Consider the following 25647-nt stretch of genomic DNA (forward strand, 5'->3'; position numbering starts at 1 on the left):
GGTTTTAATCAAACACAGCCATTCCAATCACCCTCCAAACTCCATCCTTGCTTGGTTCCACTCTCTGATGACAATTACATCAACTCAGATTTCACCTCCAACTGAAGCTAAGAGGGTTATCTCACTGTAATCTGCCATGTCTCCTCCAAATCATCTTCACAATTGTCTTTACAGGTTTAATTTTAAAATTTAAAACTGTGTCTCATCTATAGCAAATGTTCCCTGTAGAGTATTCAAATGTCACATTCACCATTCCAGAGTTTAAAAAAAAAAAAAAAAAAAAAAAAAAAAAAACCAACAAAAAAACCCAGCAACATTGAGCTTGGAGAGCTCACCTGAGATTGGGAAGCCAAAAGAAAAGACCCCTTTTTGTTCAGCTCAGTACGAGACCCTCTGCAGCAGCAGAGGATTTCTGAACACTGGGAAGATTGATGAGATCATAGCCAGTATTCCCCCGAGCTCTCAAGGTTGAACTGGGATTTGGGAAGTGAAATTCAATATGATTAGACAGTGAAGTCTCATGCTCTGTCATCTGAGCACATGGTGGAGACACCTCCGTGATTCGCTCTTCTGTCTTGCTGGGTGGAACCTCGTGCACAAATATCCCATCACTCCTGTTTCAGTCACAGTAAAAACCTCCCAACTGCATTTTTGAGATGTTTCTCCACATTTCAGTATCTGCTGCTACAGACACATCATTTCTCAGCATCACACATACTGGTGTCGCTCCTTACACTTAATTCTTCATTCTGTTCTTCCCTCTACTTTCCTCCTCACACAGCCTCGCAGCTGACCTGCCAACATAAACCCAGCTGGAGGTAACACAGCTACAGTGAAGTGCTTCAGTCACTCCTTTAGGTGTCTCTTTTTGTGCTGAATGAGGCCAAGAGCATTTGTTATTGTGGTTGTCTTTATCTTCAGTAGACTCGTTCTGTGAGGTCAGGAGAGCCGACACAGACTTTCTGACTACTTGGAAGTGTAACCTTCCCAGTTACAGCAAAGGCACAAAAACCCCAGAGAATCCTAAGGGTCTTGCAGGAATAAACTCAGTGCTTCTTTTGCAACATATAATTAAAAAAAAAAAAAAAAAAAAAAAGTGACCTTGGAGAATCTGAAGAAATTAGTTTCCGGTAGTTTAAGTGAATGCTGGCTTATCAAACATTTGAGTGTTGCTTATTAACTGTGAGTTTTCACTATTTTATTCTATCACGAGCTTCATCATCTGCAAATGTGCAAACCAGATAGTTTGGTAGCTAAGTCTTGGTAAAATAATCACTCATTTACATCACTGACCAGAAGCTTTAAAGACAGTGCCCAGTATGTAGCAGCGTACCCACCTCTAAGTTACCAGGCACGTAAAACACCAATCTCTCCATACACTTTTCTCTTACTTTCCCATCAACAAAACTCTACCCTTCCCTCATTTTTGTGGTTTTTCCAATTTCATACTTGCTTCCCTACATATTTAGCCAAGAAAAAACTCACCTCTTCTCTCAGTTTTTTTTCAGGCTCCTTAAAAGCTACCTTACCCATCCCTGAAAACCCCCTGTTCTCTCCATGCATTCACGCCGCAGGAAAAGTCCAAGAAGTCAAATGACGACCGGGGAAGGAGAAGTGAGAAGAGCCCCCCGCCTGGCCGTGGCTCCTCCGGCGCAGCCGTGCCCTGCAGACTGCAGAGTCACTGCAGGAGCTCGGCACACGCCGCTGCTCAGCTGGAAAAACGTGCTCAGCAGTGCGCCCGCCTGGGACAGGCTCCGCTGCTCCCAGCCCACCGCCCCCGAGCTGTGCCCCCGGACCTGGGCCGGGGAGAGCGGAGCGGCGCCCGTGTCCCACCTGCCGGAGCCCACCTCGGGCTCAGGCACTCCCTCCCGGCCAGCAGGAAGGACACGCAGCACATTTCCGCCCCCTGTCCAGCTTCCCTATCGTGCTCTAACTCTGCCTTGTGTGGCAAGGACACGTCAGGTTCACAAGTCCCAGCCGAGCCCCCGTTTCTCCCGGGAGCCCCTCGGCTGCCACCGTCACCAAGAGATCTCTGCAGAGACGGACAGAGATCAAACGAGTGACACTGAGGAGCACCAGAGATGCTTCTCCTCCAACATCTTTCTCGTAGGGCAGGGATGCCTCTCCTGGGCCCCATCACGGGCCAGGGCTGCTTTGGGGAGCGAGTTGGGAGTGGAGAGAAGCACCTGCTAGAGCAGCAGCTTGCAGACCTGTTCCCAGCCACTTCAAGGGGTGTCCAGCAGGAAGCAAATGCGCTTCCCCAGGAGCACAGGTCAGGGCAGGCTGTGCCCGCCAGCATACTGCGAGTGTCACACATTCTGGAGGAACCAGAGTAACGTTTTCTAGATCAAAACAACAAAGGGCATTTGTGTCACCTGAGTGTCACCAGAATCAGACTGAGAGTCATCAAAACCTCAGTCACACCAACAACCACCCCCACTGACCATTTCTAAAGCAAATTAAGGTTTCCATCTGGCCTGTTGTGACAGAGTACCCAACCCAGCCAGAGCCACCGTGGTCACCTCCAACATATCGTCAGACTGCAGCAGAGAACTCTACCAAACCTTACTGTGTCACCACACAGGGTGGAACAGGGTGACTCAAACCCACAAAACAAAAATAAAATCACAACCACTGTGGAGCACTGAACCCTGCTGCGTGTTCCTATACAACCCTGAAAAACATGAAAGTGTCAAGGGAAGCCTCTGCTCCTAAGTCAGCTTTGCTCCAGAAGGACAGTGAAGGTAACTCTGATAAAGCAGGTATTAGATGAGCCCGTTCCCAGCCCTTCCTCCCTCTCCTTGCATGCCTCAGCAGAATGTCCCCCAGCACACATAGCTTTAATGCTGCAGGAAGAACTCTTGATCCTGGCAATACCCACAGTGAGTGTCACACCAAAGCTGGGCTGGATGACTTGCTAAGGATGGCCCCAGCAGCTCAACCAGCACCATCAGCCTGGTGCAACACTAAAACCAGCAGAACCAAAATATATCACACACCATTTGCCCAGGAAAGGCAATCCACGTGAGAAGCCCCCCGAAATGCAGCACAAATGCATGCTCTGACAGAGGCAAGTTCAGTTAAGAGGATGTTCTGGGAACCTCCAATTACAGGATGAGCCTCCCTTTAGAAACATGTTGACACTTGACCACAGTTTCCACAACCTTTCCCAAAAACAAAAGTTTATCTTGCACGGCATTAGAACTGCTATCAGCAAACCTATTTCCACTAAACGCCTCGTGCCAGTTTTTGCTCCACAGCTGTGGGACATTCATGTGCACACCCACTTCTCTGTTTGCCAAGCAATCCAAACCGACCCTGACCCGAAACTTTCCCCACAAAGAAGTCTGGTAATTGATTTATTCAAGGCCAAATTCTGTTTCCATTTGCTCTGGTCACCACTAGCATTACTTAAATACATGAGTAGCTCTAAGCTCTCCCAGCACTTTGCTAACTCCTTTGAAGCCCTTCTTTTCCCTCTCCTCTGACTTCAAGTCCTGCAGCTGCATCACCTGAGTCAAGATACTCAGATTAACCACTTATTTTCAATGCAAGGAGATGAGTCTCCTAGCTATATTCAGACATTATTAACAGAGATCGGGACCTGCAGAACAAGTGGAACCAAAGCCTGGTTTCAAGTGAGAAAAGGAACAAATGCAGAGCTGGCCATGCCAGAGAACACAGAGTGGATCCAGAGATCCACCCAGAGCTTTAGCCAACCCCAGGAGACAACTTCTTGGCCATGAAAAGCTCCACCTAGGCAGCACTATCACCATGGGAGAGCTCAGCAGGTATCACTAAGGTTGCATCATCTCTTTCCCCAAGTTCCCTGTGTACACAGCAAGCCAGGGATTTGGCAGAGCCAGCAGTGTGGAAACACAGGGCCTTGGTAGGAAGTCAGCAAGGGCTTCAATGCCAAGATGACCAAAGGATAAATAACATATTAAAGACTATAATGTAAATGTGTATCGCGGTTAGGAATGAACAAAGCTCCCCAGACCCAACTGGACCTTGGGTAAGAACACCTGTAATAACTCCAAGGGTTAAAACATTCACTTAAAACGTTCAGCCTGGTCTGACCAGTAAGCACAGCTTTCTACTAAAATGCCCATTCCTTATTTTGCCAAAAAAAGCACAACCACAGAGATGGTGTTGGAGATTCATTACAGTCTCAAGTATGTGAAGAACAACCTAACTCTATCCAAGTCTGCATTTGGCATCGTCCTGAAGATAATTTCACACTGTTCAACCACAGCAAAAAGATCTGGTGTCATAATTTGGAAGGGAGAGCAGAGCACTGGAGCCCAGGTACCTGCATTCCCAGTTCTGCTTTCTGGACTTGATTTGTCTTCACATCCAAATGAAGTACTTTCTGCTGCCCCATCCAGTGATCCCCAAAGCAACCCTGGTGAAAACCTCCGTGGCACCAAGAGCAATATACACTTTAAAAGAAGAGTTGTGAGAGCAAGGAGATGGTTGGAGAGAACCCTTCAGCAATGCCTTGGACCCTGGCAATCTGGAGCTGGAGGCTGCAGCAGAAGCAGGCACCGAAGCCCAGCAACCAGGGCCCGTGAGTCAGCTGCCAGGAGCTGCGCTGCATTCCCGAGCCTTCTCTTCCCGAAACAAACAGTGCAGAACAGGGCAAAGGTCCAGCACAAAGCTGAAGGGCAAAGGTATGCGGGGGAGGGAAAACACTAAACCTCACAGTTTTTTTGGAGCAACAAGTTCTAGTTACCTTCATCCTCCCCAGCAAAATGGGAAGAGTTACTCGAACGTGAGTTGTGGGAAGGGAACAAAACAGTAGTTTGAAGAGGAAACTTGGTGCAATGGGGCGATGGTCTCCTGCTGCGATAGCAGCTCTGTTGCAACAGCGAGAAGAGCTCCACAATTACATGCCACGACAGAGTGAGAATTGCCCAACACTTTGGAAATAGGTGTGTGCAGGACTACCAAGCTGGATACCTGAGCAAGCAGATGTGTGTGTCTACTCTGAATGTGAAGAAATGCCAATGGTAAAGCAAGCTTCCCATCCACCTTATCTCCTGCACTGGAGGCTGGTTTCAAGGAAAGCCCTATGGGGAGTTAGTCAGCGAGGGGTGAGATGCAAATGAATCTTCCACTGCCTTCTCCTTAGCACCGGTAGCCAAGTCAGCCTCTGCTGAGGCAACATAAAGCAACACGCACTCTCAACAATAGTCAGCTCAGCCCTTGTGCTTGCTAGTAACTAAGGTGTGCCTTCTGCAAAGTACTGCTTATCCACCCAGCACATTTGCCAAACAGCATGCAGGAAACTCTGCTCAAGAAATCAAAGCACCTCCTGCACCTTCACTAGGAAATACACCACTTTCCCTGGCCGAGAACTTGTAAGGAGAATTTAAAAAGTCAGCAGCACAGGCAAAGCCCAGCGATTGCAGTGCCGGTCATTAAAACCTGAACGTTCTTACTTCCAAGATGTAAATGGCTTTAAAAATAAAGAAGTGCCAAGTGCCTTGATGCAACATTTCTTGAAATACATCCAGCAGGTTTTCAAAACGGGGTGCTGTTAACACCTGTCCACACCAACGCTTGCATCAGCACCAGCCCTGGTGCAGGGCACAGTGGAGGAGCACAATATGTTCCAGAAGGTCGAGCTGTTTTAACTGCAAGCCATACTCCTCATCTAGAGAAGAATTAGAGAAAACACTTTGAATTTGGTTTATAGCCAGTAGTACAAAGCTGGTTTTGCCAGAAAACATTTCCTTCACTACCGCAGACACACACAAACTACCATCATGTGTCAGTCAGGCTGCTGGCTGCATTTATTTACATGATAAGAGAACATGTAATAACGAGGGCATGGTCACACAGACCTTGCTGCTAGATCATTAGAGAGGAAAAACGAGGCATCATTACAGCTCTGCAGCGTCCCTCACAAGCAGTGAGCTGTGTCAAATACAAGCCCTGCCGCACAGGACAGGACCTTGTGTACCTCAGGACACAAAGGATCCCCCCTCTCCTCTCTGCACCTTGCACACTGACAGAAACATACAAGAATAGAAAGGCAACGCGCATCTCATCAAGAAACCATGAAAATTTTCTGGTGTGCCACTCCAGATGAGCCTCAGCCTCCACTCACAGCATAAGCAGTATCACTGCTGTCTAACTTGACCTAATGGTTGTCCCACTTACTGCCAAGCCGTTGTGCTTTCGGGAGGTTAAGAAGCAAGGAGAGGCTTCACTCCAAGAGCCCTCCTTCCTGAAAAAGCAGAAACGCTTGCTCGAACATCCTGTTATATTACAGGCTTCACTGCCTGGAACTTCAAGCATAAAAGTACTGCAGCAGGTAACAACACACAAGCTTCTAAAGGTAAATTCTAATCCATGAAAAAACGACCCTGTTCTTCAGTCCCCCAACATACCCAACTTGCCCAGCCATGGCAAGTCAAACAATGCAAACAAGCCGGTGTTTTGACCACCTGGAGGTGGAGTTGTTAAACTCTTCCCTATCCATATTCCAAGATGGACAGCAGAAACTCTCCAAGATCTTGCAGGTGGCTCTGTTTTCCCTGAGCTCAATGCTTTTACTTTTGTAAGCACCAATTCCAACGCAGGCCATTACAGAATGCACAGACACATAAGGAGATCTTGTCCATTAAATCTGTTCTATGGCTCTATAATTAATATAATCATTATAAAAAAAATTAGGGCTTTCAAAGCCTGTAAAACAAGTCATAGAGGGATCCCTTGATCTTAACAGAACTGTCTTCACCATGCTCTCTGGGCCCCTCGTTACCTCTGGCAGATCAGGGCTGGAAACATTTAGTATCTCTAGCACACAAGCACTGCACTGGGAACACTGCTGGATTACGAGCAAAGGCTTTGTAAGCTTTGCTGAGCTTACAAAAGACTTCCAGTAGTGACTTTCCAGAGTTTTCCAGAGTTCAGAAGCTCTCAATCCACTGCAACCATAGAAAAAGAGTTGCTTTCCTTAGATGATCCTCCTGCAGGTCACTACAACATGACAAACTCACCTCACCAGCTGATTCTTTCACACAAATTCACGCTCCGTATCTTTTCTGGTAAGTGGCTGCCAAAACAAATCCTCCACCCAATGAAATGAAGATAAAACATGAGCCTGCAAACTCTACAAGAAAGTGCCTGGGTGCAGGGCTGCCAGGCAAGGTCAGCTGCCAGCCTGCCTCTCATGGGAGCTCACCAGCCGTGTTTATTTTACACGTTTTCTCTTCTGCTAATGAACAGGCAGCAAAAGAAACAATGGCCCAAGAGAGGAGAGCCAAGCAGTAGCACTGGGGGCATTGCTGGAACCAGTCGCTGCTGCCAAGCGTCCCAGAACACACCACTAACAAATTCCAGTTTTTAAACACCTTTGGGAATACAGAGAGACAACTGTTCAGGGCCCAAGGACAATTCTGAGCGTTGCAGCATTAGTCCTTTACCCTACAACTGCGTGGACACGCTAATGACACACTCTCATTCTCTCCCTCAAAAAATCATCCCAGGAGTTGCAAGGGCCGCTGTTTGTGTTGGGCAGCTGCCTCGTCGCTGCTGACTCTGACAAATCACACACCTTTGCGACTGACAAGCCTGGTAATGAATCTGGACACCCCTTACACAGGAGACTCAGACACGAACATTCAACCTCGCGGTTTTGCATTTCTTGGTTTATTTCTCAGGATCGTTATCTCAGAAGGCATCACAATAGAGTGCAACCTTCACACAAAGGAGCGATGTGACCAGTTTTGTGTCCTGACGCACGTGGAGAACGCAGACAGCGGCCCTGTCCTGGATTTCCTTAAGCTTTGCTTATGTCCATGACTACAATGACGAGCCACCAAACACTCCGAACACAGACTTCCACCTGGCACGATTAACTCGTCCTCTATACTTCTCATTAAGATGACAGCTTTCTAGGTGGAAATTGCAGAGCTGCCCAGCTCCCAAAGATCAATAACTCTGATGAATCATCACGCTAGGCAGTAACAGTTCTTAAGAAACACTGGCACGTACAGTAATTGGAAATCTGATGGCACATGTAGCAGCGTGATTACAGCGTTAACACAGACAGGTAGAAAAAGGTTAAGTCTTTCCCAAACAAGACGCTTAGCGAAAACTTCGTCTGTTTTCTCCTACTCCCGATTCACTTGAAGCAGGTACGAGGGGAGCGCAACACCCATCCCGGCAGCCGAGGAAATGGGTGCTCCGCAATTCCAGACTTTGCTGACGACAGCAGCGAGTTACAAGGGCGATTTGGACAGCGCAGCCCCTCCGCTTTCCTTTCCGGGGACCCCCGTTCCGCAGCCGTGCCCCCAGCCCGGGCAGCGATCGCGCCGGGCAGAGCCGCGCTCGGCCGCAGCCCCCGGCCCCGCCGCCGCCATGAGTCGGCAGAGAAAGGCGGCGCGGCCTGCGCGGGGGAGCCGCGGCCGCGCACACGTGGGCAGCGCAGGCCGCGGCCCGGGGAATGGCCCCCGCGGGGGCGGCGGGGCTGCGCTCCCGGGGGAGCCGCACGCCGGGAACCGACCACGTTGCCGGCGCTGCTGCGGCGGAATGCCGGGAGCGGGAGGGGAGGCGGAGGGAGGGGGGGGGAAGGGGGGGGGCCGCGTGTCCGCCGCCGGGCCCGCCCGCCGCCGCCGCCGGGCCCCCGGCGCCCTCCGCTCCCCGCCGCCGCATGGCCGGGCCGCGCTGCCCTCCCCGCCTCGTGGCCGCGGCCGGCGCCGCCGCTCCCCCCGTTCTCAGCGCGCCCCCGGCCCCGCAGGCCGCGGGCGCGGCCCCACGCCGCGTGTGCCGCATGGCGCGGCCGCCCGGGGCGCGGTCGGCGGCGCACCCGGCCGCCCCCCCTTCCATGCCGCCCCGCTCCCAACGACCCCCGAGCACCCACCGGGAGGCGACTGCCCGTTCACGGCCGGCGCGTTCTTCGTCCAGGGGTTCACCTTGGGCGGCGGGGCCTCGATGAACTCCCGGCGCCCCGCGCCGCCCGCCTCGCCGCCGTCCTCCGCCTCGCCGCCGGCTCTCAGCAGGCTCTCCTTCTCCTGGTTGTTGCTCTCCTCCTTCTGCTGCTTGGCGCTGGGCGGCCGCGGCGCCGCCGGCCCGCCGTCGGGGCCCATGGGCGACTCGCCCTTCTCCCGGCCGCCGTCCTGCGGCGGCTTCAGCACCAGGGCGCGCTCCTCGGCGGGCAGCAGCGGGGCCGTGCCGGGCAGCAGCGCCTCCACCTGCGTCGCCATCTGCGCGCCCCCGAGCCCCGCCGGGAACCCCCCGACCCCGGTGCCGCCGCAATATGGAGCCGCGCGGGGACCACGCGACTGCCGCGGGGGCGCGCACCGCCCGCCCGTGCGCGCCGCCGGCGAGGGGAGGGGCGGCGCTGGGCGCGCCCCCGCGGGGCGGCCGGCGGCGCGCACGGGCCTGATGCAACGCCCGGCTGAGCTGGGGGGGGGTTTAAAGGGCACCGGGCCCTTCCCCGATATCCCGGCCTCGCTGCCCGCCTGGGAGACGCCGAGCTCGGGCCAGGGGTGCCGCTGCCGGCTCCGGGGCTCCGGGGACGAATGCACCGCTGGAGCCCCGGAGTCTCCGAGCCGGCTTCGACAGAGTCTCCCCGGCCGGCATCAGGCAGGAGCCGAGGGATAGGGATGTTCTCGGGTACCCACGCCTGGCAATAACGGGATAACGTGGTTGGAAAGTGCAGAAAGGGACTCGGTGCGTGTCCTGGGGAATCACGGAACCACAGAAATGGTCAGGTTGGGCCGTCTGATCCCACCCCCCTGTGCAAGCAGGGTCGTCCCGGAGCACATAGCGCGGGATTGCATCCAGAGGTTCTGGAATACCTCCAGTGAGGAGGAGCTCGCAGCCTCTCTACTCTCTGTTCCAGTGTGGGTCACTGCAGAGTAAAGAAATTCTTCTTTATATTCAGGTGGAACTTCCTGTGCATCAATTTTTGCCATTGTTTGTGTCCTATTGCTCAACACCGCCGAGAAGAGCCCTGCTCCATCCTCTTGGCACTCCTCTTTTAGATGTTTATACACATTGATGAGTGAGAGACCACCTCTCGTTTCCTGTGCCCAGCAAAACCTTTGTTTGAGTAAGCTAAAATATTCAATTGATTTCTAGCTGATAATGTCACTTGCGTATCACCATCATTAAAATTCCTGGTATTTGTCCTCAGTTCTTGCAGCCAGCAAGACAGGGACTGCAGGCTGTGTGTGTATGTGCACATGAAATATACACATTTAAAAGGCAACTTGCATTGCTGATACCATTTAGCACAGCCTGCCTAATTTGCAGCAGCCCTTACTTGATGCCTTTTTTATTCAATGCAAGCCTCTCCCAGCCTTTTCCCTCATCACAGCGAGCACACCACTCTGCTTCTGCCCAGAAAGGTTCATCTGGAAGTCCCAGCATGTCCTGCAGCCCCAGGGACACATCTATGCAATCCCTGCAGGAGACCCGTCAGCATGACAAGGCACTGAAGATGTAGCCGCCAGCTGCTGATGCGTGGAGAAGGATGAAAAGCTGATGTCACTGTTGGAAGGAAAGAAGAAAGTGAGAAACAAACATGAGCTCAGCACAACATTTGGAAGGGCAACAGCATCAGGGCTTTAGCGGATCCTTAGAGGGAGACCCAGGCTGTCAGGGATGCTCCACTGAGACCATCTCAGCTCTCTGGTACCCAACCTCTTGGCTCAGAGTACCCTCCTGTGCCACAGCCTCGGGGATCGCCAGCCTTTATCCCAAATCATTCAAGAATTTGGCCAGTAAAATTCCAAAAGGAGGTTTAAATATAACTCCAGTAGAGAGGTCTGCCAGCCTGGCTGCCTGAGCTGCAGTAGCCCAAGCCACATCCTGTGCTCTTGTGCCTGATCCCTGAGTTCTGGGGCGTCCCTGCGCTCCTCCTGAGCATGACTTGGGAGCACAGCTCCCAGCCACTCTCCCACCTACACCTTCCCTAGGAGCAGGTCCTTGCGTGGGGAGCACAGCTGGGTGAGGAAGGTGGCTGCAGCCAGGGGACCTGCAGGCCAGTGGTATCCCTCAGCTGTCCCCCAGCCAGGGCGCAGTGTTCCAGCTCCAGAGCTACCAGGCAGGAGGGAGCTGGGTGAGTCTCACCCTCATGCCATGCCCAGCCAGGCCAAAACCGGGCAGGTTTTCAGTGTTAGAAAATAAATGCACGAGTGAGGGGGGAGAGAGGGAAGTGTCCATGCGAGCTTCTTTCATCAGCTGTAGAGACCTTGGCAGGTCAGCTCTCAAACAGCCATCCTTCATGGGAAGGGCAGCTGGGTGTGCACCACCTCCAGCTGGTGTAAACACACTGGCCACGTCCAGCAAGCTCCTTGTGCCTCTCTCCTCCATTGATGTCCTTACCTCTGCTGGACCCATCTTTCCCTGCTCTACCCAGCATCCACGGCACTTGGATATTCTGCTCCTCCCTCCAGGGGTTTGCTAAGAAGCAGCCAAGGAGTCTCCACATTTCTGCAGCACAATTCACTGGGAAGTAATCCATCTCTGCTTTCCCTAAATTCGACTAAAGCACCTGACCGGCATCCCCAATCCCGCTTCTCCGCCTCATCCTTCACCCCAGATGTGTCCCTGTGCCTGCCCAGACCACATCAAGCGGCTCTGGGTGCTGCCTCCCGGCCCTGTGCTGGCCCTGCGCAGGCTCCGAGGAAGCAGTCTCCAGGGAAACTCCTCTGCTGAGCAGTGATTTGGGCAGGAGCTCCCCACCTCCCTTGCTCCGTGTACAACAGCTTATTTATTTCTCCCTGACTGAAGCGTGGCTTGCATATTTATTGCAGACAGCCGGCTGCTTTGGTGCTGGGCTGGGAGGTTTCAAGATGCTTTGATGGTGGCCGTTAATGTCTCTGAGCATCTCCGGGTCTTGCTTGGCTGGAATATCCCCAGCTTCATTTCTGCTGGTCTGGCAAGCTCACCTAGGGGCCCAACCTGCTCTTTGGGAGCAGTTTTAGTTCAGTGGCCTGGAGCAAGGCCTGTGCGTGGTGAGGAGCACAAAGCAGCCAGTGGGACTGATACGCTCCTTAACTTCACCATCCTGTTCGGCTGGTAGCTCAGCCCCTTTCTCAGGTTCCACTTGCCTAATTTTGTCCAGCTCTGTGGCCACGAGGTCACCGTTAAAAGTGTTTCCTATGGTTTCACCTTTGCTCTAGTCCCGAATGCCGATCAGCAGCTGCAGCACTCTCCTGATCACACCTCCTTTTCCTGCATCCAGGGGCTGTGCAGACCTCGCAGTCTGCTCAGATTTGAAGTGTGCTTCACAAGGGAATGTTCTCTCCCCAGCACCTCCAGACCAGTTTGCTCGCTGCCAGTGCTCGTCACGCTGTTCCCTGGTGAGATGCCCAAGCTTTACACGTGGATGGCAGAATATTAAGGCTCAGGCATCTTTAACGCTGTGCGAATGAGAAAGAGGATTTTTCCAAGGCAAGTCCAAGCTTCCTATCCTGAGTCATATGCTTTGACTTATTTATGTGGTTGTTATTGCTCTGTGAACCCTGCCAGGCAGAAACACTGTCAGGGACAATGCACAAGGTTGGGCTGACTTTCCTGCAGCAGCCCTGCAGTGTTGCCCTCAAGCAAACCCAACCGCCCCCAAGAGGTGTCAAAGTCCTTCTCCCAATGGACTTACAAATGCAGCCTGATCATCCAACTGCTGATACCCACAGGGAAATGCTTTTCAAAGGACACCCAGAGCTCATTCCTAGAAAAGAAAGATCTTTGCTCTGAGAAGGGGGTGGCATGCTGGTGCAGAGCCATTCTCAGGACTCTGTGCCAACAGTTACAACCCTGAGATTGAAATGGGAATTTTTAATTTCAGATAATCTGAGTTTCCCACTGAAAAATACTCAGCTTTCCCTGAAGTCCCACATCAGTATAGGTTTCTGAGACAACCTTTTCAGTCTGAGTGAGATTGTTTCCCACAAAACTGTGGAAGCCCAAATTCCAGTCCCAGTTTGCTGTGAATGGGGCTGAGGACAGGCTGCCAGCAAATCCCTGTGACCCTGCCATGGCAAGTGCCTCCCAACCCCAGCAGACACCTATTAGTGGCACAGAGTGGCCATCACAAAGGACTTGAGTACTTTTAAAATACAAACCCTAAACCTTTCATTCTACTACTCAAAATACCCACATTTCAACCTGCTTTAGCTCAGAGCCAGAAGAAAGTGCCCATTCCTGCAGGTTTCTGCCAGAGGGAACTCCAACATCCCCTTGTTTAACCCAGATTTTAGCCTCTCCTTGCTCCATGTTTTTAACCCCAGAGCTCCCACTCCTGCTCTGGAGAGGGATCATGCACTAAAGCACGATGTGCAGCCAGAGCAGCCAGCTCAGCTTCTCCACTTCAGCTGCCAGGGCATGGGGTGGGAACACACTGAGTGCCCCCAAACAGTCCCTAGGCTTTTTCTGTCTGCAACCATGTGATCCACAGAGATGGAAGACCCTCCCTGGCTCTGAGATGGATTCACTTGGACCCTTCCAGGGAAGCATACGAAGGATCAGCCTGGAGAGTGAGTGCATTCCCACCAATAAGTAATTTTCAACCTGCATAATAAAACAGCAGACACTAACGAGTTCCATTACATCCCCATTAAAAAGTGCTTTCACTTAGCAGGACTCCACAGCCCAGGGGCTGGGGCTCAGTGGTTTGATGCTGCAGCCCATCCAAAGGCACTGTGCTCTCAGGGCACTCGTGCCATGTGTGGGGTGAGAACCAGCTCCCAAAAGTGCTGCTTCCACCCATCCTCTGCACGCTGGGAAGTGGTGCTGAAGGTGTGTTGGTGTCTCAGAGTGCACCCCATGGATTTTCCTGGTGCTGGGAAGTTAGATTGAAATGTGAGCTAATATCCTGTAATTAAAATCTGAAGCCTGCTCTGCAGCTTTTGCGTGTTTTTAATAAGTGGATCGGAGGGAGGGAAATATCTAATGATACAAAACTGCTTTTATCATCACAACTTTTCCCTCTAAAAACCACAGTTCTTGTAGGACTCCCCCAAAGCCAGTAAATAATCTTGACTGCTTGAGAAAAATTCCCCCACTTCCTAGTTATTGATGACATGGGCTTTGGAAAGCAATACCTCCTCTAGAACACCATTTCTCACTTTGTATATTTTCCTGGAGATATATTAACCCAAGGTTTCTTATGTCCCCTAAACCACTTCCATTTCCAGGAGCTCGTGAAAACATGACATAAGTTGACCACTGAACCTGATATTTTCTCTGAAGGATATTTACCCTCCATGCCACGCCTCCACCATCAGGAATTTCAGCAGAAATATTTCAGACACTTCTGCAAAGAGAAATGAGATGTAAGAGCTCTACTATCTTTGTTCAAGATGCCTTAAGCCCCATTTGCTTCCGATGAGATGTCCTGCATCCTCCCCAGGTCCCAACCGGCCCCAGCAGTGCCAGGGGTCCCTGACTCAGCCACCCAAGGATATGCCATTCCTATGGAGAAACAAAGCGTGCTGGCAATGTGCTGTGATTCCCAGGAATTTGTGCTTCCCTGCCATCACTCCTTGCACCAGCACTGGCCAGGGTCATACATCTTTCTGCCTCGTGCCTGATGTGCAGGGAGGCACCAGCCAGCGGCTGCTCCGCAGAGCTCAAATAATTCAAGCAGTGGCAGCTTGAGCAGGTGCCCTAAAAGCTCCCAAGGACTCAAGGTGGGAATCAATAAGATTGATGGGTGGAATTGCTGGGATATTTTCCTCTAAGCACCTAAGGATAATTAACAGCCAAAATGCTTGGAGTCAACCGCCAAAGTTATGAAATACTAAATCAGAGGCAGCTCCCAGCAGCCTCGCTCGCTCCCTTTGCAGGTTGTACATTCACGATGAAGCCATCAGCCACACATGGTCACAAATCCTCTCTTTCCCCGAGGGAATTCTGCTCCTTCCAGTGCCTGGCAGTTATTTAAATATTGTTTTACCCCTCTGCAGTCAAAGCAAAGCCCTGGGCTTCGCCATTCAAATCCTATCCTGACACACAGCACAAGGACATCGCTGCTGGGTGTTTCTCTGGCAGGCAGCACGCTGGGATCTGTGTGTTGCCTCAGTAGGTACAGATCCAACAGGTGCTGTTCTCCACCTTGGATAGCAAGGGAGCTGAAAAATAGTGAGAAATTAAGATAATTTTGGTCTTTTGTGTGCAAGAGTTCAGATTTCTACCCCCAAACTTTTGAGGGCACTGGGCATCCCTCCCCAATGCTTTCTTTCCCACTTTTGCAGCCACGTTGACTCTGGTGCCAGGCACAAGCAGCCAGCAGCCTGGACTCCAACAGGCCTCAGGGGGATACCAGAGGAGGTGGAACCAGACAGGAACCCCATCAAGAGCCAGTCTGGAATGGTGGGGCTGAGCTGCCTGGCCAGCTGTCCCACACAGAGTTCCCCTGTGACCCACAGCAGAGGGTCAGCACACACCCCCTCCCTGTCCAGCCGGTCCTGTCTGCCTGCCCTGAGCACCAGCCACCACACCATGAGTGACAAAGGACCCCAGGAGGGTACAGAACATATCTGTGTCCAAGAGCTGTACTGTGCACTTAAGCAAAGGGCTGGAGCAGGGCTCTACTTGACCCCCAGGCATGACTAAATGATCCTCCTTTATCCTTGGGATGTTCTGTGTGGGCCTGTTGTGCTCCTGGTATCACGAGGTTCTTCCTCCAGCACGTGTTTCTGCTCCCATCCCTGCTTCCACTGCAGGGAAGTTTCAGTGCTGAGCAGGTTTCCCTGCCTTTTCTGCCCATGCTGTGACTTGGGAAGGCTCCATCCTGCAGAGATGCTCCCCCAGCAGCCAGCACAGCTGTCCCATGCACCCAGCATCCAGGGGGCATGGAGGGGACATGGCCCCATGCTCTGAGCATCCCCTCCTCTCCACTCGTGCTGTGCCTCCAGCCAGGCCCTCTGCCTCTGACTCCCACTCAGCCCCGCCAGCTTTGTGTTTGCTTTCCCAAATATTTTGCTGTTGCAAAGGAAACATCAGCCTGCTGAATCGTGAGCTGAGCCACCTCCACCTCTGAGATGAAGCCTATGAAGTGGGAGAGACGATAACTCGGAAACGAAGCAATGCCAAAGCGCAGAGCAGCATGCACCCGTCCTCCTCACCCCCCCGGCAGTCTGCCCCGGTGCCACCAAGCCAAGCTGGGGACAGTCCCCGTAGCCAGGGTGCTGGCATTGCCACTGCACCCAGCACAGCCTCCTGATAACACCCTGTCAGCAGCTGATCAGCGAGTCAGAGTAAAAGGGCTTCAGCAAAGTGCAGTGCCAGCACCCAGCCGTGGCCACCGCTGTACAAGCACAGCCCGTGGGACACAGGCGGGGGGATTAAGAGATCTGTGTCAGCAGTGGGCTTGTGTACACAAACACGGCAGCTGAAAGGGCCCACGTTCATGCTTTGTCCCCAGGGAGGTCACTGGGGATGGGGAAGGGTTGTGGAGCACCGGACGTGCGGTGTCTGTGTCAGTCCCCACAGCCAGAGGAGGAACGGGGCTGGGGATGGCAGGGTGAGATTGGCCTCAGGCAAGGGGACTGTCCCCCAGCTCCCCTCCCTGCAGAGACCGGGGCTGGGCATGGCAGATAATGCTGCAGTGCCTGGAAGGCTGCAGGGAACTCCCTGGCTCTGTAGTGGCCCCCAGGAGGGCTGGAGAACCTCACCTGGTTCTAGAGATGGGAACAGAGCAAAGGAATTGTTCCACCAGTGGTTTTAAAAAGTCGGCCCAGAGCTGTTGATGTAGGAAAGAGTCGTGGAAGTCAGCAGCTGCAATGGCATTAACCAGAGGATCTCTAAGTAACCCCTGTATGGGATGCTCATGGACATGCTCCTGTAAAGCTTCCAGGAGGATCTTGAGTCCACAGACCACAGAGAGCCAGTGGATCAGGAGCCCAGGCTTCAAGATGCAGTATTTTATACATTTGCCCTTCCCTCCTCTGCCCCTGTACTTCCCAATGAGCTCCTGAGGCTCCTGACAGCTGGACAAGCAAAGAATGGAAAAGGGACCCACCTCAGGGACCTGAAACATCCTCTGCCTGCAACGCTGTCAGGGGAAATCATCATGGGATGAGAAGTTCAATTGCAAATCTGGGGATGCAGTGGCCAGGTTCTGCATCAATGCATTCATTTTTACAATTATAACAGACAATATCAATTACATCCAGTGACTGAAGAAGTCCTGAGGATGTTAGGTGATGGAGGCTGGCAGAGGAGTGACAATGACTGACCAGCTCCAGCTACGCTGGGTGAAAGAATCTCAGGCCAGAAGTGCAGAATTTGCAGGTGGATTTTGTTATATTTTGGCTGCCCAATTTGGCAGTGATACAGGAGCTTTCCCTTGTCTGGTGAGAGGAACTGTGCTGACCTGTAAGGGAGTCTGTCCTCCTGCCAGGCTCGTTGTTAGACTTTGAGGTTCAATCATGAGCAAAACAAATGCAAAGCGAAGCCATGTGCAGCCAGAGCCAGGATTTCTCGCCTGTGTTTCAGTCTGTTCCATTTTCATGCTTTTCAGCTAACACTGTTTATTCCTAAGCATGTTTTCATCTGACAGCAAGCAAGGCCAGGACATCAGAGTGGAAACAACAGAAGCCAGAAAGGAGTTTATCATCTTCAGAGAGAGACATCTTTCAGATCCTCTCCAGCCTCAGAAAAAGAACAAGGAGAAAAACACGTATTGCCCCTCTCCACTGCAGCAAGTTACTTCAGCTCCTGTTCCCACAGTGAAATCTTGCCTCTGTTTCAGTAGAGCCAGCACAAGGTCAGCACAAGACCACCCCAAGGTGATCTTTCCCACTCTCCAGAAACCTTTGACAGCCATTTGTGTCCCAAAGCAAGATCACCCCATAAGTCTGTTCTCCTGGCTGCTCCAACAGCCAGGGCAGGAGAGACATCTTTGCTCTTGAAATGAGATTTTTTTTTTCTTTGAGCTCACTTCCAGTCTACGGCCTTATCTTATTGTTTTGTAATTCCTCTCCTAAAGATGCAAAACCGAGGCTCGTGCCAAACCAAAACATCCCTGCAGTTTATCCGAGCCGGGAGGAGCACGTGCTGGTGGCCCAGAGCCTGGAGCAGGACGGCAGCTGGAGCCTGGAGAGCAGCCAGGGATGGTTAATGTGGTGGGCCAGGAGACCTCCTTGGGACAACACAAAAACCACCTTAGAAGCTGCTTTGGACTCTTTCTCCTGCCTGGTGGGATGGGGACACCGGAGAGGGGAAAAGCCAGGGCAGTGTCCCTGCACACACACCTCTCCCTCCCTGCCGCTGCCGAATCCAGCCCCGCTCCTCCTCCCAGCAGGTGCTGAGGTGGTTTTGCCCGAACGCTCCCTCCGGCAGACACGAGCCATCCTGCTCCTGCCTGCAGCTCCTGTGCCAGCACCGTCTCTGCAGCTGGGCTGTCTTAGCTGCTAATTTAATAATTAACTTCAGCGAGCCTCATTAAGGCACCTCCTGCCTTTCTCCACATGGCGATGGCGTGTTAGGATCGCTGATAATCCCGGCCAAGGCTGGGCCACGGAGCTGCTGCTGCTGTGAGGCACCCGGGCACGCTGTCTGCTCAGTCCCCAAACACAGATGTGTCCCCCCAGGGCTCTCCAGCCTTTCTCCCCCTCCCCACACTCTCTGGGGACCACACACTTCCATCCTGTCCCCTCTCCAAGCAGTGACAGAGCCAGTGCGGTTGCTCTTTGGGGACTACTTGGGATGGCACCATCTTTGCACAGGGGACTGCAAGATGATTCCCTGGGGCTTCCCCACGTGCTGCTGTTTGGGATGCTTTGTCTACAGAAGCTGTTCTCCCTGCAACCCCTCTAGTGTCCTGCTCAGTTGTGTCACAGCCCAAACACCAGGAGAACCCCCTGGAAACTGTGGTGAGGTTGGCTGCTTATGATTAAACTTTTTCTAACACACAGCATAACCAGTTTTGTCCCATCTTGAAGGTCTGCTGGCTGCTGGAGGGCAATCCTGTCCATTCATCCCACTTCCAGGAGACAGAACAGGGTTTGGAGGCAGCCCCTGGGCTGCAGCTGTCGCAGGAGCAGCTGCTGGTGTTCGGGGGTTTGCAATGCCAGCACCAGAGCAATCAGGATCTGTCCTTCCCTGGAAGAACCAGTTCCCCAGGTAGCAGCAAATGGCACTTTCCCTTGGGCAGAGGCCAGGGACCCTGTCCTGCTCAGCAGGGCTTTGCAGATAGGCAGGCTGCAAGGCGTGCAGTTCACATGAGGAGGGGAGATAGCACAGCCAGCCTCCGAGCACTGGGCCCTCGGAGAGGCCAGAGGGATGGAGTGAGCCAGCAGGTCTTTGCCCACGATAAAAGCTTCAGCACCCCTGGGTGTAATCAGGAGAGGGCAGCCCCAGCTCTTAACTGCATCTCTGGTGAGCCAGGCTGGGTGGGGTGACACAGGCACCCAGGATGACGGTGCTGGAGATAACTCGGTGCCCCAGGAGCCACAGCTGGCAAGGGACAGAGGGGCTGCCTCTGGCCGGGAGGATTCCCCACCACGGCTGCTGGTGTAACCCAGGGAGCTGTGCAGCTGTGGTGGGCTTCCCTGCATGGGGAGTCCTTTGGGAGCTGGCAGTGCCACTCTCCTGCCCTCTCCCTCACCCTGGGCCTCTGCAGTGGAACTCCCCTGTCCCTGCTTCCAGGGAGAGGAGATCCAGGGAGTAAAAGGGAGATACTTGGGGTTGGCTCCATGCCACAGGTTGCAGATCCTCCACCACCAGCATCCCCAGCTGGTCCCAAACACCCTTTTTCCTGCTCAGAAGCACTTACAGGCTCAGAGACTCTCTTCTTGCTGGCGGCAGCTCTCATGTGTCCCTGTGGCCAGACTTGGGCTTCCTAAAATGATATGGCTCCAAATCAGGACCTGGTCCCAGCTTTGCAGCTTGCACCATGTCTCTCGGGGCAGCTTGACCTCTTCCTGTGCCCACCCTCCTGGCAGGAGCTGCTCCAACAGCCAGGGCTCTGTGCTCTCGAAGCAAACTATTTTTTTCTTTCTCTCCATGTTTTTTTTGTTTTGTTTTCTTTTTTTTTTTTTTTTTAAACCAAGCAGTGTGTCAAGGAGCGTGGCAGCCTGGGGAGGATGTTCCCAGCTCCCTGCCAGGGGTTACAGTTTTTTCCCCCCATTATTTCTTCGAGGATGGCACAGCCCCAAGCCTCCCTCCAGCTGATGGTGCAGCTCTGGGCACTTGCCAGCCCTGCCCCGTGACTCAACAAAACCACCTGACCCTGTAAACAGGCACCCCAGAGCACCCCAAGAATGAAGGGGGGTGTCCTTGGCCCCCTCCCAGCATTGCACTGGAGCCAGGGGAGAGCTTTGGTTGGTTCCTTGGCCAGCCACGCTCTGCCGTGGGTTCTGGCTGAGCTCCCAGCAGATGGTAGGTGCCATGGAAAACCCACTGAAAACCTGTTTATCGTTCCCACAGCCTTGTGCTTTTTTTCCCCCTTTTAATTTTTTTTTTCATTATTATTTTATTTCCTTTTTCCTAGAGAGCCTCCGGAGCTGAGAGGAGGCACCCGATGTTAGAATCCTAGAAATTTAGCTCCTTTCCCTGGTCCCTGGGGCTCTCTCTTGAGAGGCGTTAGAAAATCGATGCAGTGGGAATTGCTTATCTTTTCCGGGAGGGATGAGACCCCAGGATGGTGCAGGCAGAGAAATGTTTGAACTGTCGCTGTGCCCAGCAGGTCGCTGCAAAGGTCACGCTGGAAGCTTCGGGCTGCTTGGGGATGGGTTGAATTTGCCTGCGCGCTTCCCCTTTCCTGCTGGGAAAGGAGCCAGGGCACGGCGCAGGCAGGAGAGGAGTTCCTCGCCCCGCCAGGCAAATCGGTTTGGAAGGAATTGCTGCTGCTGGCTCGTTCCAGGACGAGCCTGGGAGCGGGGGAGCCCCGGGCTCAGCGATGTCGGGGGGCGAGGGGAGCCCCGGGAGCGGAGCGCGGCCCCTGCCCGGCTCTGCTGCCACCTGCCGCCGGCAGCCCGGCCCGGGGGGAGCCCGGAACGCCCAAAACCGTGGAAAACAGCCCTTTCTCTCTTCCCAAAGGGAAACATTTGTCCTGCGGGAACAAAGGCTTTGCTTGAAAAGTAGCTGCCCGGGGCAGGAAAGCAGAAAGCTTCCCGCTGCCTGGCTTCATCCCAGAAATGCATCCCAAAAACGCGTTGGGATGCTTGTTTCCAAGGTGTCCTCGGCAGGGTGGAGGTTGATACGCCCTGGCTCTGGCTGGGGCATCACCGAGATAAGATCTCAGCTCGCAGAGCATCCCGCGGTGCCAGGGCAAGCACAGCGCTTCTGCAAGAGCCCGTGTGTGCAGAGAGACGCAAATATCTGCCTGTGCAATGAATTGATATAAAATCCCATTTCCCAAGGCTTCCCAAAAGAGGTGATTTTTTTTCTCTCTCTGTCCTCTGCTCTCGGGGTCAGTGAGACCCAATTCCTCCTCCTCGTTTCCCCAAATTTCAGCTCCACAGGCAACACAGCTGCTTCCAGCCCCGGCTGCACCCCGGAGGGCTGGGCTGGCAGAAAGCAGGGGTGAAAAAGCCGAGGTTCCGTGCTCTTTGCAGGTGTGGAGATAGTTTAAGGTAACAGTTCCTAAACCCCGCTGCTCCCTGCGGTGCCTCGCACTCCTCAGGGATGGGAGAGCCAAACCCCGCAAACAGGGAGAGCCCGGCTGGGAGGACGCGCTGTCAGGGCTGTGGGTGAAATCACCCTACACCCTTCATCCAGAGCCCCCGCTGCCCCTTTGGGTCCCGCTGAGCCGGGAGGAGAGTCCCAGGGGAGCCAAGTATCTCCTGTCCCACGGCCAGCAGCCGGAGCTGCCGCGGACGGGAGGTTTCCAGTCGGTTACGCCGAGCGTCCAGGCGGTGGCACATGTGGACTGCGGCTCCGCTCGGGGCTTGGCCCCGTTCCGCCCTCCTGGGGCCCGTCCTGGGCATGCTGCCGGCCCTTGGGAGGGAAATCCCTGCAGCACGGTGAACACACGCATCCTGCCTTGCTCCTTTGAGTTTGTCGCGCTGAGGATGCGCGGGGAGGCAGATGGAGCTGCAGACGGGCTGGGATAAACCCTCCTGGCCGTCAGTTCCCGTCAGGAGCGGGTCTGGCACTGCCCCGTGCTGCCCTGCAGAGCCCTCGCCGGGAATCCTGCCTCCCCAGCACTCCCTGAGCGGGGATGCACCGTGGGATGCACTTGCTGCCAGCCTCCCTGTGCTCCCTGTGCCGTGGGAGCTGTCCCCATCCGGCACTCTGGCTCCAGCACCGCTCCCTTCCACGGCCAGCAAGGATGACCTGCAGGATCATATTCCAAGTTCATCAGGTCTCCAGGGGTATGGCCAGCGCTGAGCAGCTGCCTGAAAGCGTGCCCAGGTGGCAGTGCCAGAGGGGCAGTGCACATCCTCTGTGTTGGGCTGGGTACCCCGCTCCTGCCTGCCGTGAGGGTTCACGGGGGGATTCCTGCTAAACTGAAGCTTCAGGACAGGAGCATGGATCACAGTTCAGCCTGGAGCAGCCTCACACAGGTTGGCTTGTGGACTGGGCAGGGAGGCCATTTCCTCTTCTGAGGAAACTGTTACAGCTGCAAAAACAGGATCTTTCCCCTTAAAAATCCCTTGATATTTCCTCCAAATATCAAACTACTCCTCTGGCTCAGGGGCCACTCACCAGGCAGAAGGATGTTCCAGCTGCTCTTGGATATGTTCAGCAAGGCTTCGCAGCATTAGCTGTGTGCTCTCGTTGGAACATCCAGCCAGCTCCCAGGGCTGATCATCTCTCTTCTCTGAAGTCCTGGTGGTGATCAGTCACCCGGGGGAAAGTGAGTGGCACGGTGCCGTTTGTGGATGTTGGCACTGCCCAGGTGGAACCTCTCGCTGCTGTCAGCCTGCAGTGGGTGTGATCCAGCGCTTGGCACTGGAGGGAAAGGGCTGGGCTGGGGTGCAGGACGTGCACCCTGGACTGAAAGGGAGGGAGGGCTGCACAGGTAGAGAGTTTGTGAGCACGTTGGATTGTGGAGCTTGTGCCGGCTGCTGCTTCCCGTGGTAAGTGCAAAAAGCTTCTGAAGGATCACCATCAATAATCATTAGCCCGTGGGATGGAAACCACGGCGGGGGGAAGCCCTGTGATGCCAGGGATGCCAGGGAAGCCTGGGAGTCCTGCACAGCAGAGAGTGCATCCTGTCCCTGGCTCAGCCGGAGTGGCACAGCTGAGATCCCGTTCCCGACCTGTCCCCTGACCATGGAATGAACCATCCCATCTCTCTTGGCGCATGCAGCGCTGCCAAGCTAACACCCAGCCCCACGGCCCTGGTATCAGGAGAGCAGCTCGGAAGAGGCTGATGGGCGCGAGTGGGAGCCCCGAGGCTGGGACAGCCTGAGGGGTGCACGGAGTCCCGTGCCGGTCCAGCCGGGCGCTGCAGGATCCGGATCTCAGGTCTCGTCCGACTCCGAGGGTCTCCACGGGCTCCCCCGTGATTAACGGCTGCGCCGCGCTGCAGATGAGCCGCTGCGTTTGATCTATGGAGCAGGAGGCGGCGAGGGATTTTCCTCCCCTTCTGGGGTTAATCCTTCCCTGCCTATCGCAGCCCTTTGATTGCAAAGCCCTGCAGATAAAGCTCCTTAGTCACCAGCAGACTGCAGGCACCGAGCGAAGATGCGGGCAGAAGCGTGAGCTGGCGGGATGCAGCCTTTGGGAGCTTTCCTGCTGCAGACTGTGGTAGCTGTGGAGTGCCTGTGCTCCTTGCAGCCTGCGAGAGGGGAGGGAAAGTGCTTCGCTTTTGATTAATCGTGATTAATTCTGCTTATTTAACCAGAGATCTAAAGTAACATGAAAAGAGCCACAAAACCCCGAACAGGCACCGCTCCCCAGCCTCTCTATTTGAAGGAAACCTTTCCGAAGCGCTTCAGCAAATCAGGAGCACACCCGCGAACATGCGGGCTGGGACATGGCAGTGGCCACACCGCTCGGCCGCTAGCCCCAGCCACTTTTCATCACGCTCAGGCGGCCGTAAAAGCCAGCCTAGAACAAACACGGTTGTTTTTTGCAGGAGTGGTCGAGTTTTGGATTTTAATAAGCCTCAGCTTCCTCGTATTTTTTTTCTCTTTAAAATGCCAAAAGGCACCAGCCCAAAGCAATGCTTAGAAAAGAGCTTGAAAATTCCAGTAAAATAGCTTGTCAGTCTAAAAGCCGCCGAGTTTTGCTCTCATGGGCTTAGAAATGCCACCTCCAGAGCGGAGCCACAGGGGGAGGGAGGGCCCGGGGACAACTCACTGGTCCCTGTCCCATTGCAGGGCAGGAGCTGCCGTGGGGACATTGAGTGGTCCAGGCTGTGCTGTGACAGAGGGATAGATGGTTTGGGTCAAACCTTTCCAGCCAGGACACAGCTGCTGGGATGGGGACAGCCAGGGATTCAGGACAAGGATGTCCTTGGTGCATGATGCCGCTGTGTGTCCCCTGCCTGAGCACTCGGGGAATTAAAGCCCTTCTAAGCCCCACACCTGCCACAGCCTTGTCCAGCCTGGGTTTAAAACACCCATGGCATAACCTGGCCCAGGTTTGACTGCCCTATGGTGACTGAATCATTTGTCTTAATATCTGACCTCTGAGCTTTCTCGTTGCAAATTAAGTTGAGTACGGTTTGTCCCAACTTCAGCAGACTCTGAGATCAATTGATTACTGTTGTCTCAGAGGTCCTGGCAGATTTTATCATGTCCCTCTCCATTTCCAGCTTTCTAGCGAAAACCCTTTTGTCAGGTTGGACTATCCACTGTCATTCCTGCTGCTGCACTGACTCCTCTGAGCATCTGCACCCCTCCCTGAGCTGGCAGCCCAGAGTTCTTGGGGGTTCACTTTGATACAAAGCAGGGACCCCAATGCCCCGAGGACCAGGGCATTTGCTTTGCCTATATACTCAAGTGCCCATGTGAGTTGAAGCCAAATGAGGCTCCTCAGCCCTTCAAACCTTGAAGTCAAGCCAGGCTGTGCCCCTGCATCACATCTGGACCTGGAGGGACCAAGCTGCTCACATGCTCCAGGCTGAGGGGTCCTCAGACCCTCACCACCAAATGCACACTCACACCTGCATGAACATCTGCATGCCCAGAACCACGGGTTGCCTGTCCAGATTTTCAGTCAAGGATTCTCCAACCCAAAGGTGGAGTGGGCCATCCCAGACTGGATGATGCTCCTTGACTTTACTGTTCCCAGTGAACAATACCCCAAATCCCTCTCATTTGAGGTCAGCAGCTTTCCAGCTGCGCAGACTTTGATGCTGAGAACATAGGTTTTTCCCCCCACGCCCCTGCCAATCATCCTCCCCTTCCCCCTGCTCTAGGATTTAAAGAAAGATCCACCGGACAAACAGCTCGGGGCCGGCATCCGAGCAATTAGAAAAGTGCTTTCTGCCAGCTGCTAGACTGCTCGTCACCAATCTGATGGGTAGACTAAACAGCGAGGACCTGGGCTGATCCCCCCTGTGCTGCTGCAGCCTGGAAATGGGGGGAGCTGGGAGAGCGCAATGGTTTGCATCAAAACTGGCAGCAGCGTCCTAGAGGAGAAAGCCGAGGGGATCCTATGGCTGCTGGATGGAGGCGGGTGGGAGGAGGTGGAGAGAGGGCTGTAGGGGCTCAGGAGGATGGAGCCCAGGCTGTGCAAAGTGGGGAGCCCTGGACTGGGCCCACTTTCCTGCCCTGTGGC

General features: G+C 53.9%; 1 protein-coding gene across 2 annotated transcripts in view; it reads right to left on the reverse strand.

The window, feature by feature from the left end:
* The window catches only part of LARP1 (La ribonucleoprotein 1, translational regulator), a 44948-nt gene extending 35901 nt beyond the window's left edge, over positions 1-9047 (reverse strand). For both annotated transcript variants that reach the window (XM_040078667.2, XM_040078664.2), the window contains exon 1: positions 8876-9047. The gene's annotated coding sequence lies outside the window, so the exon portion shown is untranslated. The remainder of the gene's footprint in view (positions 1-8875) is intronic.
* Between the last annotated feature and the right edge of the window lie 16600 nt (positions 9048-25647).

This window comes from Hirundo rustica, chromosome 14 (assembly GCF_015227805.2).
Source record: "Hirundo rustica isolate bHirRus1 chromosome 14, bHirRus1.pri.v3, whole genome shotgun sequence".
NCBI lineage: Eukaryota > Metazoa > Chordata > Aves > Passeriformes > Hirundinidae > Hirundo > Hirundo rustica.